The sequence below is a fragment of the Saccopteryx bilineata genome, chromosome 10, assembly GCF_036850765.1.
Source record: "Saccopteryx bilineata isolate mSacBil1 chromosome 10, mSacBil1_pri_phased_curated, whole genome shotgun sequence".
Lineage (NCBI taxonomy): Eukaryota > Metazoa > Chordata > Mammalia > Chiroptera > Emballonuridae > Saccopteryx > Saccopteryx bilineata.
Window position 1 is genome coordinate 65,677,482 of NC_089499.1, and position 19,586 is coordinate 65,697,067.

The 19,586-nt window shown below is 44.3% G+C and overlaps 1 protein-coding gene and 1 long non-coding RNA gene across 12 annotated transcripts in view; one reads left to right on the forward strand and one right to left on the reverse strand.

Moving 5' to 3' along the window:
- Positions 1-572: 572 nt before the first annotated feature.
- On the reverse strand, positions 573-15,307 carry LOC136314649 (uncharacterized). The gene is made up of 3 exons (XR_010727347.1): positions 15,205-15,307; positions 1,065-1,143; positions 573-722 (listed from the first exon to the last, which is right to left on the reverse strand). It is a non-coding gene; the product is annotated as an uncharacterized lncRNA (long non-coding RNA).
- Positions 15,308-15,414: 107 nt separating this feature from the next.
- FOXP1 (forkhead box P1) overlaps positions 15,415-19,586 on the forward strand; it is a 671,570-nt gene continuing 667,398 nt past the window's right edge. For 4 of the 11 annotated variants that reach the window (XM_066245813.1, XM_066245814.1, XM_066245815.1 and 1 more), the window contains exons 1-2: positions 16,010-16,399; positions 18,227-18,371. The gene's annotated coding sequence lies outside the window, so the exon portion shown is untranslated. Of the gene's footprint in view, positions 15,500-16,005; positions 16,400-18,226; positions 18,372-19,586 lie in introns of those variants that run through there. The other 7 variants (XM_066245804.1, XM_066245803.1, XM_066245806.1 and 4 more) reach the window with 4 other exon arrangements.

A 19,586-nucleotide genomic window follows, 5' to 3' on the forward strand; every position in this document is an offset into this window, starting at 1 on the left:
TGTTTTGGGATGATGCTCTATCCAATTGAGCTATCCGGCCAAGGCCCGAAGAGTTGACATTTCAACTGAAAAATGAAGGCTAGAAGATCCAGCTCTGCAAAGAGTTTGAAGAAAATAAGCATGCCAGGGAGATGAAACAACCAGGTGGTGCCTCTAGTGCCCTTAGTACAGCATGAAAGGTGTAGAGAAACTGTATCGCCAACACATAAAATAGGCAGAATAGTACCTTAAAGAAAGACAATCCTGACATAGGTAGATTTTAGACAGAAAAATTTGTAATGACACCAGAGAGGATGGAATTCTTAACTATATTTTCTTTCATTATAAACCAGGAAAGGCAACAATGCCATATAACCAAAGAGCTATTGTAAATTTTTAAACATATTATTCACTACTGAGCATGAGATGAAACTGTGCGAAAAGCTCGACTTTTCCTCTTTATGATTTTTTTTGCCCCAGAATAAAGCCCTAGAATAATCTGGCTACCCTGGATATTGGAACAGAGCATTTATGAGAGCCCATGTATGTTTTTTCTGTTTGTGTTACTTCTTTTCCCCAGAAGGAGCCCAAACTGTTTACGGGGAAGATAGAAACAAACCAACCATTGGGTAATATACTTCCAGACATTCAGAAACATGTGACCCTTCAGCCAGCAGAGATCCATGAGGCAAACAGCGGGCCAACCATGCTTGATTTCTTTGGAACGTAGATGTTGCTGCTTCCTTAGGGATGAAAAATATAAATTATATAGACCATTATCAGCTCCTCTCCAGAAATCTAACTTCTAAATTCTGACCCACAAAATGCACCATGTTTTCCCATGGAATGTAAGATTCATGTTGCCCCAGCCCCTGCTGGGACAACCAAAGAAGATTTGATTGGCCTCTTCTACCTCCTGCTATTCTGTGTCCTAAGACAAGCAGAATAGGATATTCTCTGTTCCTGGAGGGAAGACTGGTTTTGTTATGCGAATTGGAGTCTTGCATGTATACCAGAATCACAATCCTCCTCCCACCATTTCTCTCTGGGCCCCAGACTCTTTTCAATGGAATGCCATAGCTTACTTGCCACAAAGAGATGTATTCTCTTTCTTCCTCTCCCTCCTTCTCTCTGTTTGTCTCTCTCTCATCACCTCCTTCCATTCTAAAAACACAAATTTTGGCATCATTTGGTTTTCTGAATTTTTCTAGGATCTATGTACTTCTTCTTAAGTTAAGTTGGAGGCTCCATGTATTTTCAGAGTGCCTGATCTTTCCACAGTTGGTATAGTAACTGTTGGGTAGATAAAATATATTATGCTTACTTTGTTAAAGATGGCGCTGCCCATGTGGAAGCCCGTCTCCCAGGTGATGATATTAGTTGCCCTTATGCTTGGAATGGGCGTAATATATTAATGTGTGCTTGGGGTGGGCTGTGGGCAGGCAGGATCCTTGTAGCCTGGGGCTTGGTTTTAGGACTAAGTCTTTCCCACCCTTTTTGATGTGGGGTGGACTTTGTATCGGAGACTTCCCTATTTTGTATATTGGATTAAAGGTTTTGATTTCTGCACTATAAAATGGGCAGGCTGGGAGCTTGCTCTTTCGGTTCCTGAGATTAGCATTAGAGGAGAGAGCAGAGAGGAGAGCAGAGAAAGGCCACGTGGAGGAGGCCAGGAGAAGCAGCCAAGATGGTGGAGTGCTGAGTGAGAAGCCAATTTGTGCAGAGTCTGTGTAGGGAGAAGGAGATGGGAACAGAGGTGAATAAGTCTGGTGAGCTAGAAACCTTTGATTCTAGGAAACTTGGATAAGCCAGTAGCTTTGTGAGCACTGAATGAGTGGGTTTTGGAGCCCAGTGTGTGTTTTTACTTGCCCGCTGGGTGCAAGCTAGGATTAAAGATGATGGCCCACCAGTTTTTGGCTTCATTGTTTCTTTACCGACTGTCCAAATCCAATGTGAACCTGCATGGGCCGGGAGGCTGTGATGGTGGCCATGGATACTGGCTTTACAAACGTCTTTGTGGTAGGTTCTTTTGTGTGTGTGTGTGTGTGTGTGTGTGTGTGTGTGTGTGTGTGTGTGTATTTTTCTGAAGTTGGAAACGGGGAGGCAGTCAGACAGATTCCTGCATGCGCCCAACTGGGATCCACCCGGCATGCCCACCAGGGGGCGATGCTCTGCCCATCTGGGGCATTGCTCTGTTGCAACCAGGGCCATTCTAGTGCCTGAGGCAGAGGCCACAGAGCCATCCTCAGCGCCCGGGCAAACTTTGCTCCAGTGAAGCCTTGGCTGTGGGAAGTGAAGAGAGAGACAGAGAGGAAGGAGAGAGGGAGGGGTGGAGAAGCAGATGGGCACTTCTCCTGTGTGCCCTGGCCGGGAATTGAACCCAGAACTCCTGCACGCCAGGCTGACGCTCTACCACTGAGCCAACTGGCCAGGGCCTTTGTGGTAGGTTCTTAATGATCATTTTACCATAACTCATTAATTTATCCTTTTTTATCCACTGCCTCAATATCTGCAAAGGTTGTCTTATAGTTTAAGTGATAATTCTAACAAAATACATTCTCTCTGCTGATGTGTTCAGTTTATATTGGTGGCTACAGCTTCTAACTTCTTCTAAAAATGTGCTCCATTGAAAAATCATAAGAATGTAAGTGCCCTGAAGGCAAAGATTTTTATCTTTCATTTAATACTCTTTCTTAATGTTTACAACAGCGACTGGTACACAGCAATATGCAATGAATGAACATCTGTCGGCAGAATGATTGAGTGAAGCTGACATCATGTGTCGTGTGGGGGCCTTGGCAGATGCTCACTTCTGCTTCTCTAAGAGGGTGCCTCCAAAGTTGACCTGAATTCTTAGAATCATGTTAGATTGTAAAACCATCAAAAATGCCAAGGTTAGCAAAGGTCTCAGAAGCAAACTTATTTTCCTCAAATTGTTTCATCCATCTAGTAACCATTCAGACATTTCCATTATTGGCCATTAAAACAGCAACAACATGCTGGGTTCCATGATTGTTCAGGAGCCACAGAGAAAAGAATGAGTTGGTATTGAGAAGGTAGAATCTGTGATAGGCGCTGACCCTTCCTTCCACATGATAAACTGGACAGTTGGTTTCATAGCTTCCTACCTGAGATGCAAATGTCCTTGAACTTCTCAGAGGAAGAGGAATTTTAATTAGAACATTCAGATGAAGTTTCTACCAAATTTAAATACCATGTGTCACTTTATAAGAGCAATACCCTAAAATTCTAATTCTATTCATCAGTGTATCCTTTACTGAATGCTTTTAGATTGAGAGCTATGAGTCTGACACAAATATCGGACACTGTTTATGGGGTCATGGTCTCTAACAAGGTCCACTTGATTTTGAAAGAACAAGCATCACTGCAAAGAGCTTTGTCAGCACTGAAGAGGGGGTGGGATGACTAATGATGGCTGTGGAGCCCACCTGAGCTCTTGGGCTCCAATTACAAAGAGCATCATCTTAAGCCACGCTGTTTTGAAAAGAAAATTATTTGATTACTCAGTCATAAGTAGAAATGAGACTGATTTCTGTTCTTCCTTATGGGGGAAGTTATCAGATAGATACCAGTGGTGGGGAGAGGAATACTGGTGGTCCAGAGAGAGTCCTGCCTGACTGCTCTGGGGGCACCTTGAATAGTGACCCTCACTTCAGGACAGTTTTTGCTCCCAGAGAACTTCTGGCAACATCTGGAGACATTTTTGATTGTCACGACTGCGGAGTAGGTAGAGCACCTGGCATCTAGTAGGCAGAGGCCAGGAATGCTGCTAAATGTACTACAGTGCATAGGATGGTCCTCTACAGCAAAGAACGATCCAGTCTCAAATGTCAATAGTGCAAAGCATAAGAAATCTGGATCTGAAGGGAGCCCACGCAGTTTCACAAGAATGTCTCTGCCTGGGAAGGTGACTCTTCTGCTGCTGTTTTCCAGTTCTTACTTGAAAAACATATCTCTATCTTATTTCTTGCATAAAGAATTAGTCAAGCCTGACCAGGCGGTGGTGCAGTGGATAGAGCGTCGAACTGGGATTCTGAGGACCCAGGTTCGAGACCCTGAGGTCGCCAGCTTGAGCACGGGCTCATCTTGTTTGAGCAAAAGCTCACCAGCTTGGACCCAAGGTCGCTGGCTTGAGCAAGGGGTTACTTGATCAGCTGAAGGCCGTGGTCAAGGCACATATGAGAAAGCAATCAATGAACAGCTAAGGTGTCGCAATGCGCAACGAAAACTAATGATTGATGCTTCTCATCTCTTCGTTCCTGTCTGTCTGTCCCTGTCTATCCCTCTCTCTGACTCTCTCTCTCTGTCTCTGAAAAAAAAAAAAAAAGAATTAGTCAACCCGAGGCAGAGCTGATTCCAGAAGTGGATGGGGCAGGCAACCCAAGTGGAATTATTTGAAAAGCATTGAGAAACACAGACAAAATTCTACTCCATCCGAGCTCCAAGTCCTAGAATTTCTTCTGTGGATACTGGGAGAAATCCTGAACAGAGAGATAAATTCCTGGGTTTTGAATCAAGCTCTGCTTCTTCCAAATGCTCTAAAATGTTTTGAACGTCTCCTGTGTGCCAGCCCTGGGCCCAGCGCTGCACACACCACCTTTCGCACTCCCCCTAGCAGCCCGCTGAGAGGCGTGCGACGATGCCAAACACTGCTAGAGCTAATCGATGGATTCAGTAAGTCTGCAGTATACAAAATTAATATACAGAAATCAGAGATGTTCCTATACACTAAGAATGAACTATCAGAAAGAGAAATTAAGAAAACAGTATCTTTACAATTGCTCCCTCCCAAAAAAGTATCTAGGAATAAATTTGACAAAAGAGGCAAAAGACCTCTACTCTGAAAACTATAAGATACTGATGAAAGAAATTGAAGACACAAGTGAATGGAAGGCTGTATATGCTGTGCTCATAAATTGGAAGAATTAATATCATTCATACTATTCAAAGCAATGTACAGAATCAATGCAAACCCTATCAAAATATAAAGGGCATTTTCCAAAGAATTAGAACAAATAATTCTAAAATTTATATGGAACTAAACAAGATGTCTAATAGTCAAAACAATCCTGAGGAAGAAGAACAAAGGTAGAGGTGTCCTGATATCAAACTATACTACAAGGCCATAGTAATCAAAAGAGCCTGGTACTGGCATAAAAACAGACACATAGGTCAACGGAATGAATAGAGAGCCCAGAAATAAACCCACACCTGTAAGGTCAATTAACCTCTGACAAAGGATGTAGGAATATACAATACGGAAAAGACAGTCTCTTCAATAATGATGTTGGGAAAACTAGATAGATCCATGAAAAAACCTGAAGTTGAACCAGTTCCTTACACCATATACAAATATAAACTCAAAATGGATTAAAGCATTAAATGTAAGACCCGAGACCATAAAATTCCTGAAAGAAAACATAGGCAGTAAATTTTTTGACATTGCTCTTAGCAATATTTTTTGACACATGTCTCCTCAGACAATGGCAACAAAAGAAAAATAAACAAGTGAGACTACAGCAAACTAAAAAGCTTTTTGGACAGTGAAAGAAACCATCAACAAAAAGAAAAACAACCTACTGAATAGGAGGTTTTGCAAATTATATACCCAATAAGTGATTAATATCCAAACTATATAAAGAACTCATATAACTGAACATAAAAAATCCAATTAAAAAGTGGGCAGAGGACCTGAATAGACATTTCTTTTTTACAGAGACAGAGAGTGAGTCAGAGAGAGGGATAGACAGGGACAGGCAAACAGGAACGGAGAGAGATGAGAAGCATCAATCATTAGTGTTTCATTGCACGATGCAACACCTTAGCTGTTCATTGATTGCTTTCTCATATGGGCCTTGACTGCGGGCCTTCAGCAGACTGAGTAACCCCTTGCTGGAGCCAGCAACCTTGGGTTCAAGCTGGTGGGCTTTTATCTCAAACCAGATGAGCCCACGCTCAAACTGGCGACCTCGGGATCTCGAACCTGGGTCCTCTGCATCCCAGTCCAACACTCTATCCACTGCGCCACCGCCTGGTCAGACTTGAATAGACATTTCTTCAAGGAGGACATATAGATAGATGGTCAAGACATATGCAAAGATACTCAGTCACTAAACATAAAAAAATGCAAATTAAAACTATGATATCTATCACCTCACAACTGTCAGATGGCTTTCATCTATAAATCAACAAACAAGTATTGGAGTGGAGGTGGAGAAACAGGAGCCCTCCTGCACTGCTGGTGGGATTGCAAACTGGTGCAGCCACTGTGGAGAACAATATGAGGGTCCTGAAAAAATTTAAAAGTAGAACAACCTTATAACCCAGCAATTCCACTTCTGGGTATTTATCAGAAGAAATCCAAAACACTAATTCAAAAAGATATATGCACTCCTATGTTCAACCTAAGTACCCACAATTTTACATATATGCAATTTTACATATATCTGCACACACTCACTTTCAGGCATGCATACATGCACACACAGATACACATGCACAATGAAACAATATTCAGAATAAGAAATGAAATCTTGATATTTGCAACAACATGGGTGACCTAGAGAGGGTATTATATGAAGTAAAATAAGTCAGATATAGAAAGACAAATACCATGTGATCTCACTTATATGTGGAATCTTTTTTTTTTAAATTTATTTATTATTTTGTATTTCTCTGAAGCTGGAAATGGGGAGAGACAGTCAGACAGACTCCCGCATGCGCCTGACCGGGATCCACTCGGCATGCCCATCAGGGGGCGACGCTCTGCCCACCAGGGGGCGATGCTCTGCCGTGACCAGAGCCACTCTAGCGCCTGGGGCAGAGGCCAAGGAGCCATCCCCAGCGCCCGGGCCATCTTTGCTCCAATGGAGCCTAGGCTGCCGGAGGAAAAGAGAGAGAGACAGAGAGGAAGGAGAGGGGGAGGGGTGGAGATGCAGATGGGCGCTTCTCCTGTGTGCCCTGGCCGGGAATCGAACCCGGGACTTCTGCACGCCAGGCCAACGCTCTACCACTGAGCCAACCGGCCAGGGCCTATATGTGGAATCTTAAGAACAAAACAAATGAACAAACAAAACAGAAACAGATCCATAGAACAAGCTGATGGTTTCCAGACTGGAAGAAGGTTGGACAGTGGGTGAAAAAGATGAAGGAATTAAGAAAGAAGTACAGATCTCCAATTATTGACTATTTTCCCTATCCTCATAACTTTCAAATAAACACGTCACAGGGGTGTAAAGTACAGCTTAGAGAAATATAGTAATATCATGATATCTTTGTATCATGACAGATGGTTACTGCCCTTAGTGCAATGATCACATAAGATAGATGTTGAATCACTATGTTATACACCTTGAAACTAATATAATATTAAATGACAACTATACTTCAAGGAAAAAAAGGTATGTACAGTTACTACTGCTCTTTTACCAAGGAGCAGACAGAGACTTGGAAAGGCTCAGGAACTTGCCCCAAGTGACACACTGGTAAGTCTGGTGCTGGGATTTTCACGCAGGTGTATCTGGTGCTCCACTCTGCCAGTGACCTTACCCTGCCTGTCTAGCTCTGAGGCATTTCAGCTTTTTTTTCTGCCATTAATTTGAGAGGGAGAGAGAAAGAGAAAAAAGGGAAGGAAGAGAGAGGGAAGCATCAATTTGTCCCATTTAGTTGTTCTATTTGGTTGTGTACTCATTGGTTACTTCTCATATGTGCCCTGACCGGGAACTGAACTTCAGACCACGACACATTGGTTGACACTTTATCCACTGAGCCATCCAGCCAGGGCCTCTCTGTGACTGTTTTCACATGTGGAGAACAAGTAAGTTAAACTCTATGGCTTCTAGGAGCCCTTTGCAATGTTACAATGCCCTGATTTCTTCCTTTATGTCTTGTCCTCTTTATTTTTTCCCTGGATATATCTGACATATGACACTGTATAAATTGAAGGTATACATCCTCTTAATTTGATATGTTTATATAGTGTAATCTGATTGCCTTTGTAGCTATATTACATTACATAATTATAGTACAATATTGTTGTCTATATTCACTATACTACTGTTCACCCTGCTCTCTTTAAATTTAAAATGGAAATAGTCCCAGGATAGAAAACAATTGAAAAGCCCTGCAGAAGGATTCCAAATCTACATATACATCATAACCAGCTGGTGAACTTCTAAGAATACTTATTTCCACAGTCCCCCCCACCACCACCAACTGAGGACTATATGGATAAAAACCAGATTTCTTGCCTCTCTTGAAAATTCAAAAGTTCTTCCTGCCCTGGGCTTGCTTTCTTGGTGTGGACGATCAGCATGTGCCCCTTTTAGTTGAGGCCTGTGTGCTCAAATTCCCCAATTACATACAAATAATGATAAGTTGTGTGGTTGAGATCTCTAAGCTGTGACATCAGTATCACTGGGGAAAACATGTTAAAACAGATCGCTGGACCCCACTAATTTTCTGTAAGAGTTGTCACTTTCCCATTTATTTATGTATGTGTACATATACACATACAAATGTGTGTGATATAATTCAATGCTATTGTTATTTCTTTCCTTGTTAAAGACATCTCAACTTGGGCATTGGGGAACTCGTTCAGGTTGGCTACTATGCCTTGTCAGTAAGTCCTTCTCCACACTACCACCATTTTTTGTTTGTTTGTTTATTTGTACTTTCAGAACCACAAGATGCTCCAAGCTTATTTTTTCTTTCCCTGCCCCCACCCCATCCCAGCCTGAAATTAACTAGTTCTCCAAGAATCATCCCTGGTTTCTTTTTTTTTTTTTTTTGCATTTTTCTGAAGCTGGAAACAGGGAGAGACAGTCAGACAGACTCCCGCATGCGCCCGACCGGGATCCACCCGGCACGCCCACCAGGGGGCGACACTCTGCCCACCAGGGGGCGATGCTCTGCCCACCCTGGGCGTCGCCATGTTGTGACCAGAGCCACTCTAGCGTCTGAGGCAGAGGCCACAGAGCCATCCCCAGCGCCCGGGCCATCTTTGCTCCAATGGAGCCTTGGCTGCGGGAAGGGAAGAGAGAGACAGAGAGGAAGGCGCGGCGGAGGGGTGGAGAAGCAAATGGGCGCTTCTCCTATGTGCCCTGGCCGGGAATCGAACCCGGGTCCTCCGCACGCTAGGCTGACGCTCTACCGCTGAGCCAACCGGCCAGGGCCCCTGGTTTCTTTTTTAGGAGAAAGGTATTTAGAAACCAAGATCTGGATGTTAGGTGTGCTCATTGTTATTGAGGTATATGTGTTGCTTCTATCTCCTTTCAATGGACAGAGTTAGAAAATATGTATTTATATACACACACCTACAGATTTCTGTACCTAGTTATTTGTAAATATATGTATATAAATTGTTCATATGATTACTTTCAACTCCAATTCATTACCACGGGATTCACAGTAGCCTTGGGGGTATCAGATTTTTAACCATTGTATGGCTTTCTTATTTCAACAGTGGCTCAAGAACATTATGAAGGAGAGGAAGCTTCTCTTGAAAGCTACTTTATAGATGTTACTTTTTAAAAAATCCTAAATTTAGCATAACAAAAATATCAGCATATTCCCATGCTTAGTATTCAGCCTCTTCTGAAATCTTCTGTAATTTGGAACATACAGAATCACTGTGCCTGAAGGTGGGAAGACCTGCCTCATTTCTCTTCTTGTACAAACACAGTTTGTCTCCAGCATATGGAACAATGCCTATTGTAACAGTGAGCCGGTACTTGTAGGTTCTAAATATAAGCCAAAACTCTTTTCAGAGATCATAATCAAACTTTGCTTTACATGTGAAATCTTATTTTGAATTCAGATACACAATTACCCACTCAGAGACTTAATAATTACTGCCTTAGGATAGCATTAAAACAATAGTTTTAATTATTTTAAGGGGGGAGGTTACAAAAGTAACCTGTGATCTTATTAGGAAGGTAAAGTAACTAACTGTAGTCTTGAAGACTTCACAGAAACAAATTAACCATCAGCTGTGAGGTTTTTGTGATTCCTTCATGTTTATTCAGGAAGTAGCCATACTTGGATAGGATCCTCTTTCCTTTCATTATACTTAATATAAAGCTAGTGGTGGTTAGATGTGTCTTTATAAACTGTGTAGAGAACTGGAAAGAGAATCCAACTGGGGCACAGCTTATGGACTGTGGGAGGAGTGGCCCCTCAGTGGTTTGGAAAACACTCTGGGTCTTACACAGCAACACCTATAATTATGGAGGCGTCATCCCTTCCGTAAGAAAGAAAACAAAACAAAGAAAGCAAAGCCCTTTTACTAACGAGGTATAGTCATAGCATGTGTTCAGCCTTCCCAAAACCTGTCTGGCATTTGTTTCTGACCTGGTGGAGGGCATCTTCCATCTTTCACTGAACACTCGTAAAACAATTCAAAGGTAAACAACCAGAAGACAATTAGCAGTGTTTTGGGGGTAACAGGAGAGAAAGGTTACCCTGCTATTAATGTCAAAGGAATTATCATGGTTTACATAGGTGATTTAGTGGCTTAACTTTGCAAGTGGTTGAAAATAAGGAACCAACAAATTTTTAAAGAGGCACCAGTTTTGGGAGAACCAGGTATGGCAGACAGAATGTAGGACTACCTGCCCAACAGTTTAAACTTGACAGTCTTAAGTCTATGAAGATCATCGAGACAGTGCCTGTTTATTAGAGGTTAGGTGCATTGTAGATCTATTTCTCAAACTCTTATGTGTGAGACTCAGCTGGGTAATTTTGTTAAAATACAGATTTCAATTCAGTAGGTTTAGGAATTAGACTGGGCCTGCGTTTCTAAGGTACTCAGGTGGTTCCCACGCTTCAGGTCAGCAGGCCTAATTTGCATAGCAAGGCTCTAGATTGTTCTAGTGTCTCTGGCAGGTAGGATAGAGCTGTTCACATTCCCTTTATGTATCTCCAAATTACCAACATGTTGCATTGCAAATGTTCAGGGGTTAGGGGACTAAAATAGCTTTTGGAGTGGAGGTATTCGCCAAGTACTTTTTTGTAGCTTAGAGATTATAATCCATTGGGACAGTTATCAACAACCTCTTATCACCAGGACTAATTAGAAAAAAATATTAATATTTACAAGTCATGTTTGTTTATAGAATTGTTCCCTTAAAAGGAGAAAAGCAGAAAATGCAATCTCTGTAACTGTGATTAAAAGCTCAGAAAATGTACTAATCTCTCTAGTTTTAATACTGAACCTTTGAATGAGTTTTGTTGTTGAGGATAACCCTTTTTTATAACTAGGGCCTTTCATTATGACTAGCTTTTCAAGACACTCAGTTATCAAATGTGACGTGTCTAAGTGCCTAATGATCTTGCACACTTTATTTTTATTTATTTATTTATTTATTTATTTATTTATTGGTATTTTTCTGAAGTGAGAAGTGGGGGGAGACAGAGAGATTCCCACATGCGCCCAACTGGGAGCCACCTGGCATGTCCACTAGGGGGCGATGCTCTGCCCATCTGGGGCATTGCTCTGTTGCAACCAGAGCCATTCTAGCGCCTGAGGCCGAGGCCATGGAGCCATCCTCAGGGCCTGGGACCAACTTTGCTCCAATGGAGCCTTGGGTGCAGGAGGGGAAGAGAGAGATAGAGAGAAAGGAGAGGGGGAGGGGTGGAGAAGCAGTTGAGCGCTTCTCCTGTGTGTCCTGGAGGAGAACTGAACCCAAGACTTCCACATGCAGGGCCTACACTCTACTGCTGAGCCAACTGGCCCAGGCTATCTTGAGCACTTTAAAACAAGAGATTCTGTGTTGATTTCTGGTGTGGACATATAGCAACAGCAGGATGCAGAGGACACACTTATTTTAAAACACAACTTCCATCAGCCATTTTTCTCTTCTAGGAAAGAAACAGGAGTGGTAAGCTTTCAGTGAAACCCTTCCCTTCTCTCTAGTTCTCATTCTCCCCTCCTTTTTTCTCCTTGTTTGTCCCCACCTGAGGGAGAGGAGACAGTAAGTAAAGGATTGAACTTGATCCTGACTCTCTGTGACTTGTTTCTTCTCCATCTATAAAGTGACACGAAGGTTGGCTGTTTCTGAGAAACCAGGCAGGCCTCATAATGTGTGAGGATGCAGGAACATAACTTTTGTTAAGTGGAAAGTGTGAGATGGAAATATGCATAAACACTGTGCCAGGGCACCTGGGTTCTAATTCTTGTCCAGCCACTAACCAATTATTTGGCCTTGGAGGGCAACTTAACCTCCCTGAGCCTCAGCTTTCTACTCTGTAACTTAACATACTTGGCGAAGCTCATTTCACAGTGTAGGAGCTTGGCCCCTGGGATGGCACTAGATACCATGGGGTCACAGACTGAGGTCACTCCTTCTGCAGTCGCTTTCAGTCCTTCTGGCTGTTCACAGAAAACAGAGAAAACAAGATTCTCCATTGACACTCTCGCCATTAACACTTCTTCTCAGCACTTGCCATTCTTTTATAAAAAAATATTTTTAATTTTTAAATTTTTTTCCAGTCTCCCTAACAAAGAGAAATCAATGACTTTGCACTGTGATTGTTTTACATTTATGGAGAGTGATACTGATTTCTCATTTAAAGTAGTAATATAAAAATAAATAACAAGTAGGTTGAATTAAAGGAAAATATTCAGTACAATTACCATAATAACTATACTCCAATTAATTCAGCATATTATTCAGAAACTATTATGTTATGTAGATATGGTGAAAATTAGGAAGATGGTAATTATAGTTTAAGAAACACTGAATTAGGTGATTTTCATGTTTCTGTTTACTCTACACTTACAGGAACTCTGAGGTATCTCATCAAGGGACAAATATCCACACGAGTTTTTGTTCCCTAAAACATGTATGTATATTAATATGACACAGGATTTGCACAACAAAGTTGCTGTTTGACTTAGAGTTAATAGTATATGACAGGACACATGTGCTCATACCTTTGGGGAAATTTTGGCTGCAGTTAACTATAATTTGCTAATTTTCCATCTACAATGTTTTTTCCCTGTTACTTAAAATATAACAAAATGGGGACAAACACCTTTGCCTTGGTGTAATTAAAAATGAAATGTGAGGAACATCTGTTTAAAAAGAAATTTCTATTTGTTTCACTACCAAAAGGTGGCGTCCTACCCCATGCCTTTTATTTAAAAACCCTTCTTGCTTTAATTTAACAAAAAGAAACTTCTAGTTGACTACTGATAAAGAAATTAAAATGTGCTCCCTATGAATGTAAAACTAAGTGTTGAAAATGATCAAGATGTTAAGCCACTGTTAAGTTTCCCTCTAATGGAGTTTTTAAAAATAAGGTGGCACATCATATAGTATTATACACAAAATTGATTATCATGGGATTTACAAACAGGATTTCCTTTTGTCTGCAAAACTTGTTGCCAGTCTGACTTGGGCCCACCTTACTTACAAGTGAATGTAGATTTTATGGCAGTTCAAATGCAGAATAAAATTAGTGGCAATCTAAAGATCATTTAAGCGTGGCAATATTAGTAATTTTTTTTAAACTCACTGTTCAATCTGAAAAACAAGATAAGAACATGACCTCATCTCTACAGACCAGGAATAAATTTCTATTCCCCTGAGTTATAACTCAGCAACCCATCATATACCATAAACATGTTGTATGTGGTAAAAACATTTTAGAAACAAAAAACAATCCCTGCCCCCAGTAGACCGACTACCTAGTAGATTTCCATTTAATTGCATGTATATACAGCATATGGAATTTCCAGTCATGTTAAAATGTTGTTGAAGCATTAACTGAGTTGACATCCAGCTTTTACACTAGTGCCTAAATCAGAGTACACATTCAATATCAGCTGTTATTACTGATGACAGCCGTAGACTGTGAGCTCCCCAAGGGCAACAGTTTTATTTATGCTTTGTATTCTTCGGTGCCTACAGTATGGTCTAGAACACAGTAGGTGTGTCATTAAAGTTTTAATGTCTTGATTTAAAGACAACATGAACCTCTAGGAAGTTCGGAAGTTCTACTCAAACCAAAACACTTTTTTTTTTTAATCTAGATTCTAGTTTAAAAGATTTGGTGGATGGTGTCGTCTGGACAAAATGGAATCTTGTGCGGAACGCTTTTGATAGGAATCTATTATACTGGAATTACCTTAGCGCACTTTCCCTTGTCTTTCTTCTGTAGCACCAGTGAGTGACTTTGTTACTTTTCTTGCAAGAGATACAGTTTGAAACCTATATGATTGTTAGCCATAATTAATCAATTTTAAAAAGTAATTAGACAAAATAAGAGTATCCAGAAGCAAAGTAGATTTTATAAACATTTAGATTTTAAGCCATAGCAATTTTCCAAAGTTTATCCATATAAAGATAAAAGATACAGAAAAAGTATTATGTAATCAATCACTCCAAAAATGGATACTGCAAAGCGAGGTGTGTAAAATAAAGTGGTAGTCTTATGCTTTTGTTGAAACAGATTTTTGAATACTTCTGTAAATGAATGATTTACAATATTTTTTTAAAATTATCCAAAAGAACTTATAATATCCTTTTCAGGATATTTATTATCTACAACTGTGCTGGTCTCAAGACCAGTGGGACAGTACTCACAGCCCCACCCACCCCATCACTACACCTCCTAGTACTTTGTAGGAATCCACAGGGGTGGCTTCAGATCACTTTCATAGGGAGGTGGCCTGCTACAACAGCCAGCCAGTAGCTGGAAATATTGGATTGGGTATTTGGCAGAATCCGGGGTGATGGTCTGAAGAAAATTATTTCCGTTAACAACAAGCTATAGAGCTCTATATCTTTCTAAGTCACATTTGGAAACCAAAAGTCTTCCTTCTCTGTGTTGATAAAAGTTAAAGAAATGCTAGTGTCTTTTGTTTTACACATTTATATGTATATTTCAAAACATTTCATTCAGGCTCCTAATTTACTCTTTCAAATTTCTAAATTCCACCCAAGTTCAAAACTGCATACACAAAAAAAGCTCACCTTTTCAAAGAACTGGACAAAGCTTTTAGTGACTAATCTCTTGCAAAGCAGGTACCTGTGTTAAACTGCTGATCTACATGCTAGCCCCTGGGCGGTTTCCTAAAGAAGCCGCGGAAGAACCCAGCTCCTGATCCGGCCAATTTCTTCCAAAGCGCATCTAACCCCACTTTCCTGCGGGGACTACGACACCGAGGGGGAGGAAATGCGCATCCCACACAGCACTCACCTAACTCTGAATTCTGGGGGGAAACCCCTAGCCAGCGGGTTTCTGCTTTCTTGCAAACGGGGGTTTGTCCTCCTGTTGAACTTTCACCTCCCGAACTCTCCTTCTTTCATTGGACAAAGTGCAGAAAGAGGAGAGACCGAGGGAGGACGGAAGAGGGGGAGGGGGTGGAAAACACCATCCTACCGCCCCTCCTTCAACTGTCACTGCTGGCGAAATACTTTCACTTTTAACTGGAGCAGACTCACATCCTCGCGGATCTCTACCCTTCCTTCTATATTTTTAGCTCGGGAACCAAGTAAATGGCCATCGCATTCCCATCTTCGCCCCATGTTAATACTCTGCCCTGCGTTTTCCCGGCATCTGAATGCCCCCCAATTTCCTATCTTCCGAGGAATCTCTCCTCCCCAGGCCCATTATTTTCCAGGTTGTTCCAGGCAGATCTTTCTGCTGCTGGGCTGCTCTGTGTCCCCTCCTTCCTTGGTCTGCAGGGCTCTGCCTCCCGCTTCTCTGCCATCCAGTCTGGACGCTCCCCACGCCCACCTCCTGGGACCCTCTTCCCAGCCCGCCTCTCCCCCGCCCTCCCGCCTCCCGGCTCTGGCAGTTGCTATTTTTTTTTCCTTTTCTTTTTTTTCTTTCTCGCTGCGAGCCTTGTTGTTTACCCAGCAGGTGGATGTGACGTCAGGGACGCACAACAGCAAAAAAAAAACAACATCTTCCTCCGCGACGAGCTGGACTCTCTTGCGCGCCTTATTTATTTATTTGTTCCGGGGGGGCAGGGGGCATGGAAATGGGCGCCAGGGCTTGAGTGGCCCGGGGACAGGTAGCGACTTGCATTCTGATGGCGCTGTGGCCTCGGGGGTCCCTAAGGAGGAGAGGCGGCCTTGGCACTGGAGGCCGGGAACGGGTTGGGGAGCGCCCTGGGCCCGGCGCCACCCGTGCTGCCGCTGCCACCGGCGCTGGCTGAGCTTCGAGAAGCTAGTCCCGAGCGGAGGAATCTATTGTTATTTATTGTGTGGCGGTTGCATGCAGTACTCGCAGCGGCCCGTCCCTCTCCTGCGAGTGCGCGCGCACGCGTGTGTGTATGTGTGTGTGTGTATGTGTGTGTGCGCGCGCGCGTGTATGTGTGCGCAGGGGTGCGCGCGCGGGGAAAGGCCCGAAAACACCTTAGTTTGCATCGAGAGATCATTTGCAGCGGGTGAGTTTGTATTTTTCCATTTCTGCTCCACTTTTTCCCAGCCCGCCTTCTGCCTTGTTTCCGCCACTTTAAACAACCACAACAACAACCAGCACAACAACAACAAAAAGAAAATAAGAAAAGAAAAAAAACTACTTTCCATCTCTAGGCTCCACGTGCATCTCCTTCAGCTCCCCTCTCAGGTTCTGTCCTCCACCCCCGAGTCGGCGCCCAGGCTCTGGGATCAGGGTGGGGGCCGCAGGCCAGCGCGCGGGGTGGAGGGGGCTCAGGAGGCGCCGCACTCGGGTCTATTTGCATAAGTCAAAAGGCTGGGGGGTGGGGCGGCGAAGGGCTAGCTCGTCTACCTCTCGGCCCCTTCACGCCTCGGTCTGCGCTCTCCACGATCGCCGCGGGGAGAGAAATCAATAAGCCCAGGCGGCCGAGGACAACTTTCGATGTCTGGCTTCGGGGCGCCTGCAGGGAGCGGGGCGGGCGCGGGTCTATGGGTTCGTTCCGCGGCGGGAGGGGGCGCGCGCCGTGCGCCACTGGAGCCCAAAGTTTGGACTTGAAGTAAACTTTTTCCTTTTCTCTCCCGAAGAGAATGCCCCCTTGGTACCCCTGGGCTGGCTGCTCCCTGGGCCGCAGCGGAATGACTGGGGACATCCGTGCCCTGGGCCCCGCGTGGGGGACATCCCCAGTGCCACACACGCCTTGCCCCGAATACTGCGGCGGGGGCATTCCTTCGTCGCCCCCCCCCCCCACGGATACCAGAAAACTCACCAGTACAACCCCAGCTAGACATGTACCCCACGCGCGTTCAGCCCACCGAACCTAGCTTCCCCGCGACCAGGCCAACACAGCGGTGCGAATGGGAGTTGGGCGCGCTGAGGAGAGTCTCCGTGCCCGGACTTCTCTCTCCACCACGTACACTTTTTGGTTTTACTCTCCTCTTAAGCTTGGGGAACGGTGCGCGGGGGGTGGGGAGGTCCCAAACCCGGATTTGTTCTGAGACGAGCGTGAATTGCTGCGTCCCTCCAGCCCTGTCCCGATGGCCGACGGTTCTCCGTCCCTCGCCCGCGCGCCGCCTATCTCCCGAGAGCTCCCTTCCTATCCAGCGGAGAAGACTCAGCTGCGCCGACGAGCCGAGACGGCGAGCGCTTCGGGCGGAGACGCCGTGTTCTCCACCGCGTCGCTTGTTGCCCGGGGGTCGCGGTCATTTCGCTGCCTCCGCCTCCCATCGCCCCCCTCCTCCCGCGCCCCTCCTTCCCAGATACACTGGAGATCCAAAACTTTGATTCCTTCTCCTTTTGGCCCTTGGCGAATCTCCCACCCCACCTGTTGTGCTCCGCCTCGGGCCCAGGAGAGTTGAGGTGACACGCGGGAGCGGGGGAGCTCTGCACCCAGAAACAAAGTCGCATGTTCCCGTCTCAAGTGTTTGCTTCTAAATTGCTGCCTGCACCCCGCTCCCCGTCAGTTCCCGCGCAGCTCCCGCCCCTATGAGAATAAGGACTAAATAAACGGTTGTAACTCCAAACCTTGCGCCTGAGACCGTATCCCTATCCCAACCCTTCCCCCTTTCCTCCCTCCTCCTTTTTTGTTGTTGCAACTTTGTGAGATCCCGGGGAAGGTGTTCAGACTTTGCTTGGGCCGATTTCCTAGTCTTGGGATCCTTGCAGCGATTCCCTGAGCCACATTCTCTCTTTCCTCCACGCGCGCTCGCGGGTCCTCCGAGCCCGCCGCCCTCTGTCTTGGGCCCCCAGCCTCCTTACTCATTTCGCCCACCTTAATCTCCCCAACCTGCACTGGGAAGACTTGCTGAGGGTCGCCCCGATTTCTTTTCGACCGCAGAATCCGAAAGTTTGCAAGAGGAAGAGAGATCGCGGCGAGCCAGCGGGCCAGGGGCAGAGGCAGCGGCACCGGGGACCATGGTACTGCCGGCGCTTCCTCCGCGGGCGTGAAGGCGGCGCTCCCACTCCCTTCCCGGACTCTGCGGGTAAGTTGAGGCGGCGGCGGGCGCGGGGTCCAGGATGCAGGCGAAGGCGCAGGAGCAAGGGATACCCTAAAGCCCCGGGTACCCAGGGCTCTCTGTGCCCAAAGCGCTAGCTAGCTTGGGCGGCGTGAGTATAGCGACAGGCGCTGGAGCCAGGAATGTGCCCATCCTCAAATACTGGACTTCCTCCTCCTCCCCTTTTCCTAAATCCGAAAATCTGGAGATCAAAGTTTAGCGTGGTGTGTAAAGTGCTCGGATAAAATATGGTGACATCTTTAGCTCCCCTTCGCACCCTACTCCCCCCTTATAACTATTAATTATTTCCAAGTCATTGTGTCCAAATACCCTTGCCGAGCTGATTACAAAGTGTATTGATTTAGTCTGGGCTCATCCTACACATCCCTTTTAATTCATTTTCCTTTTGCTCGACCGGAAAACCCAAAATGAAACATTTCTTCGTCTTCCCAGTAACCCCCTCCCCCAGACCTTATCTGGAAGGCTTGGGCAGAGTAATGAAATTAATGAAAACGTTTAATTTGGTTGTAGTTAAGCTTCTCCGGCCCGTGTGTGAGAGGTTGGTGTTGCTCTCGTGCCTGGTCACAGGTATTTTTAAAGTTCGATGTCCTTTTTTGTTACTGTTCTTTAAACAAGAATGCTGGAGGGGCATTCTGTATTCCCTTTGAAAGGAGTCTGTATGTACACTGAGAATGTCTACACTTTAATCTTTGGTTGTCCGTAGGCTTCAGGATTTAGGATTTGCATAATAGCTGAGTTGAAAAAACCGGAAGGATATTGAAAAGATTTTTCGACTGCTGCAAATATACTGAAGAATCTCCACAAAATTTTTACCTTCCGTCCCCTCCCCCCCGTCGCCCTCGTTTTTTTCACTGTGAGAATCGGTTTTGGAGGAAGATGTCTTAACTGTAATTTGAGGAGAAATGGTCAGATTTCAGGTGTTTTCTACCTAGGGTTAATCTGCATAATTGAGACAGGAGTTCCTGTTATTTTCGGTTCCAGAGAGAAATGCATCAAATCTTTTTTAGATTTCCACTGGAGTTTTGATTTTCAAAGTGGAAATACCCATCTCTTTGAATCCAGGAAAAGAAAATTGGGTTCGCAGTTATAGAGATTTGGAATGGGTTTTTTTCCTCTCTGATTTTTCTACTTGAAATGTCTAGTAATTAAAGAGTACTGAAAATATAAAAAGGAACCCAACTA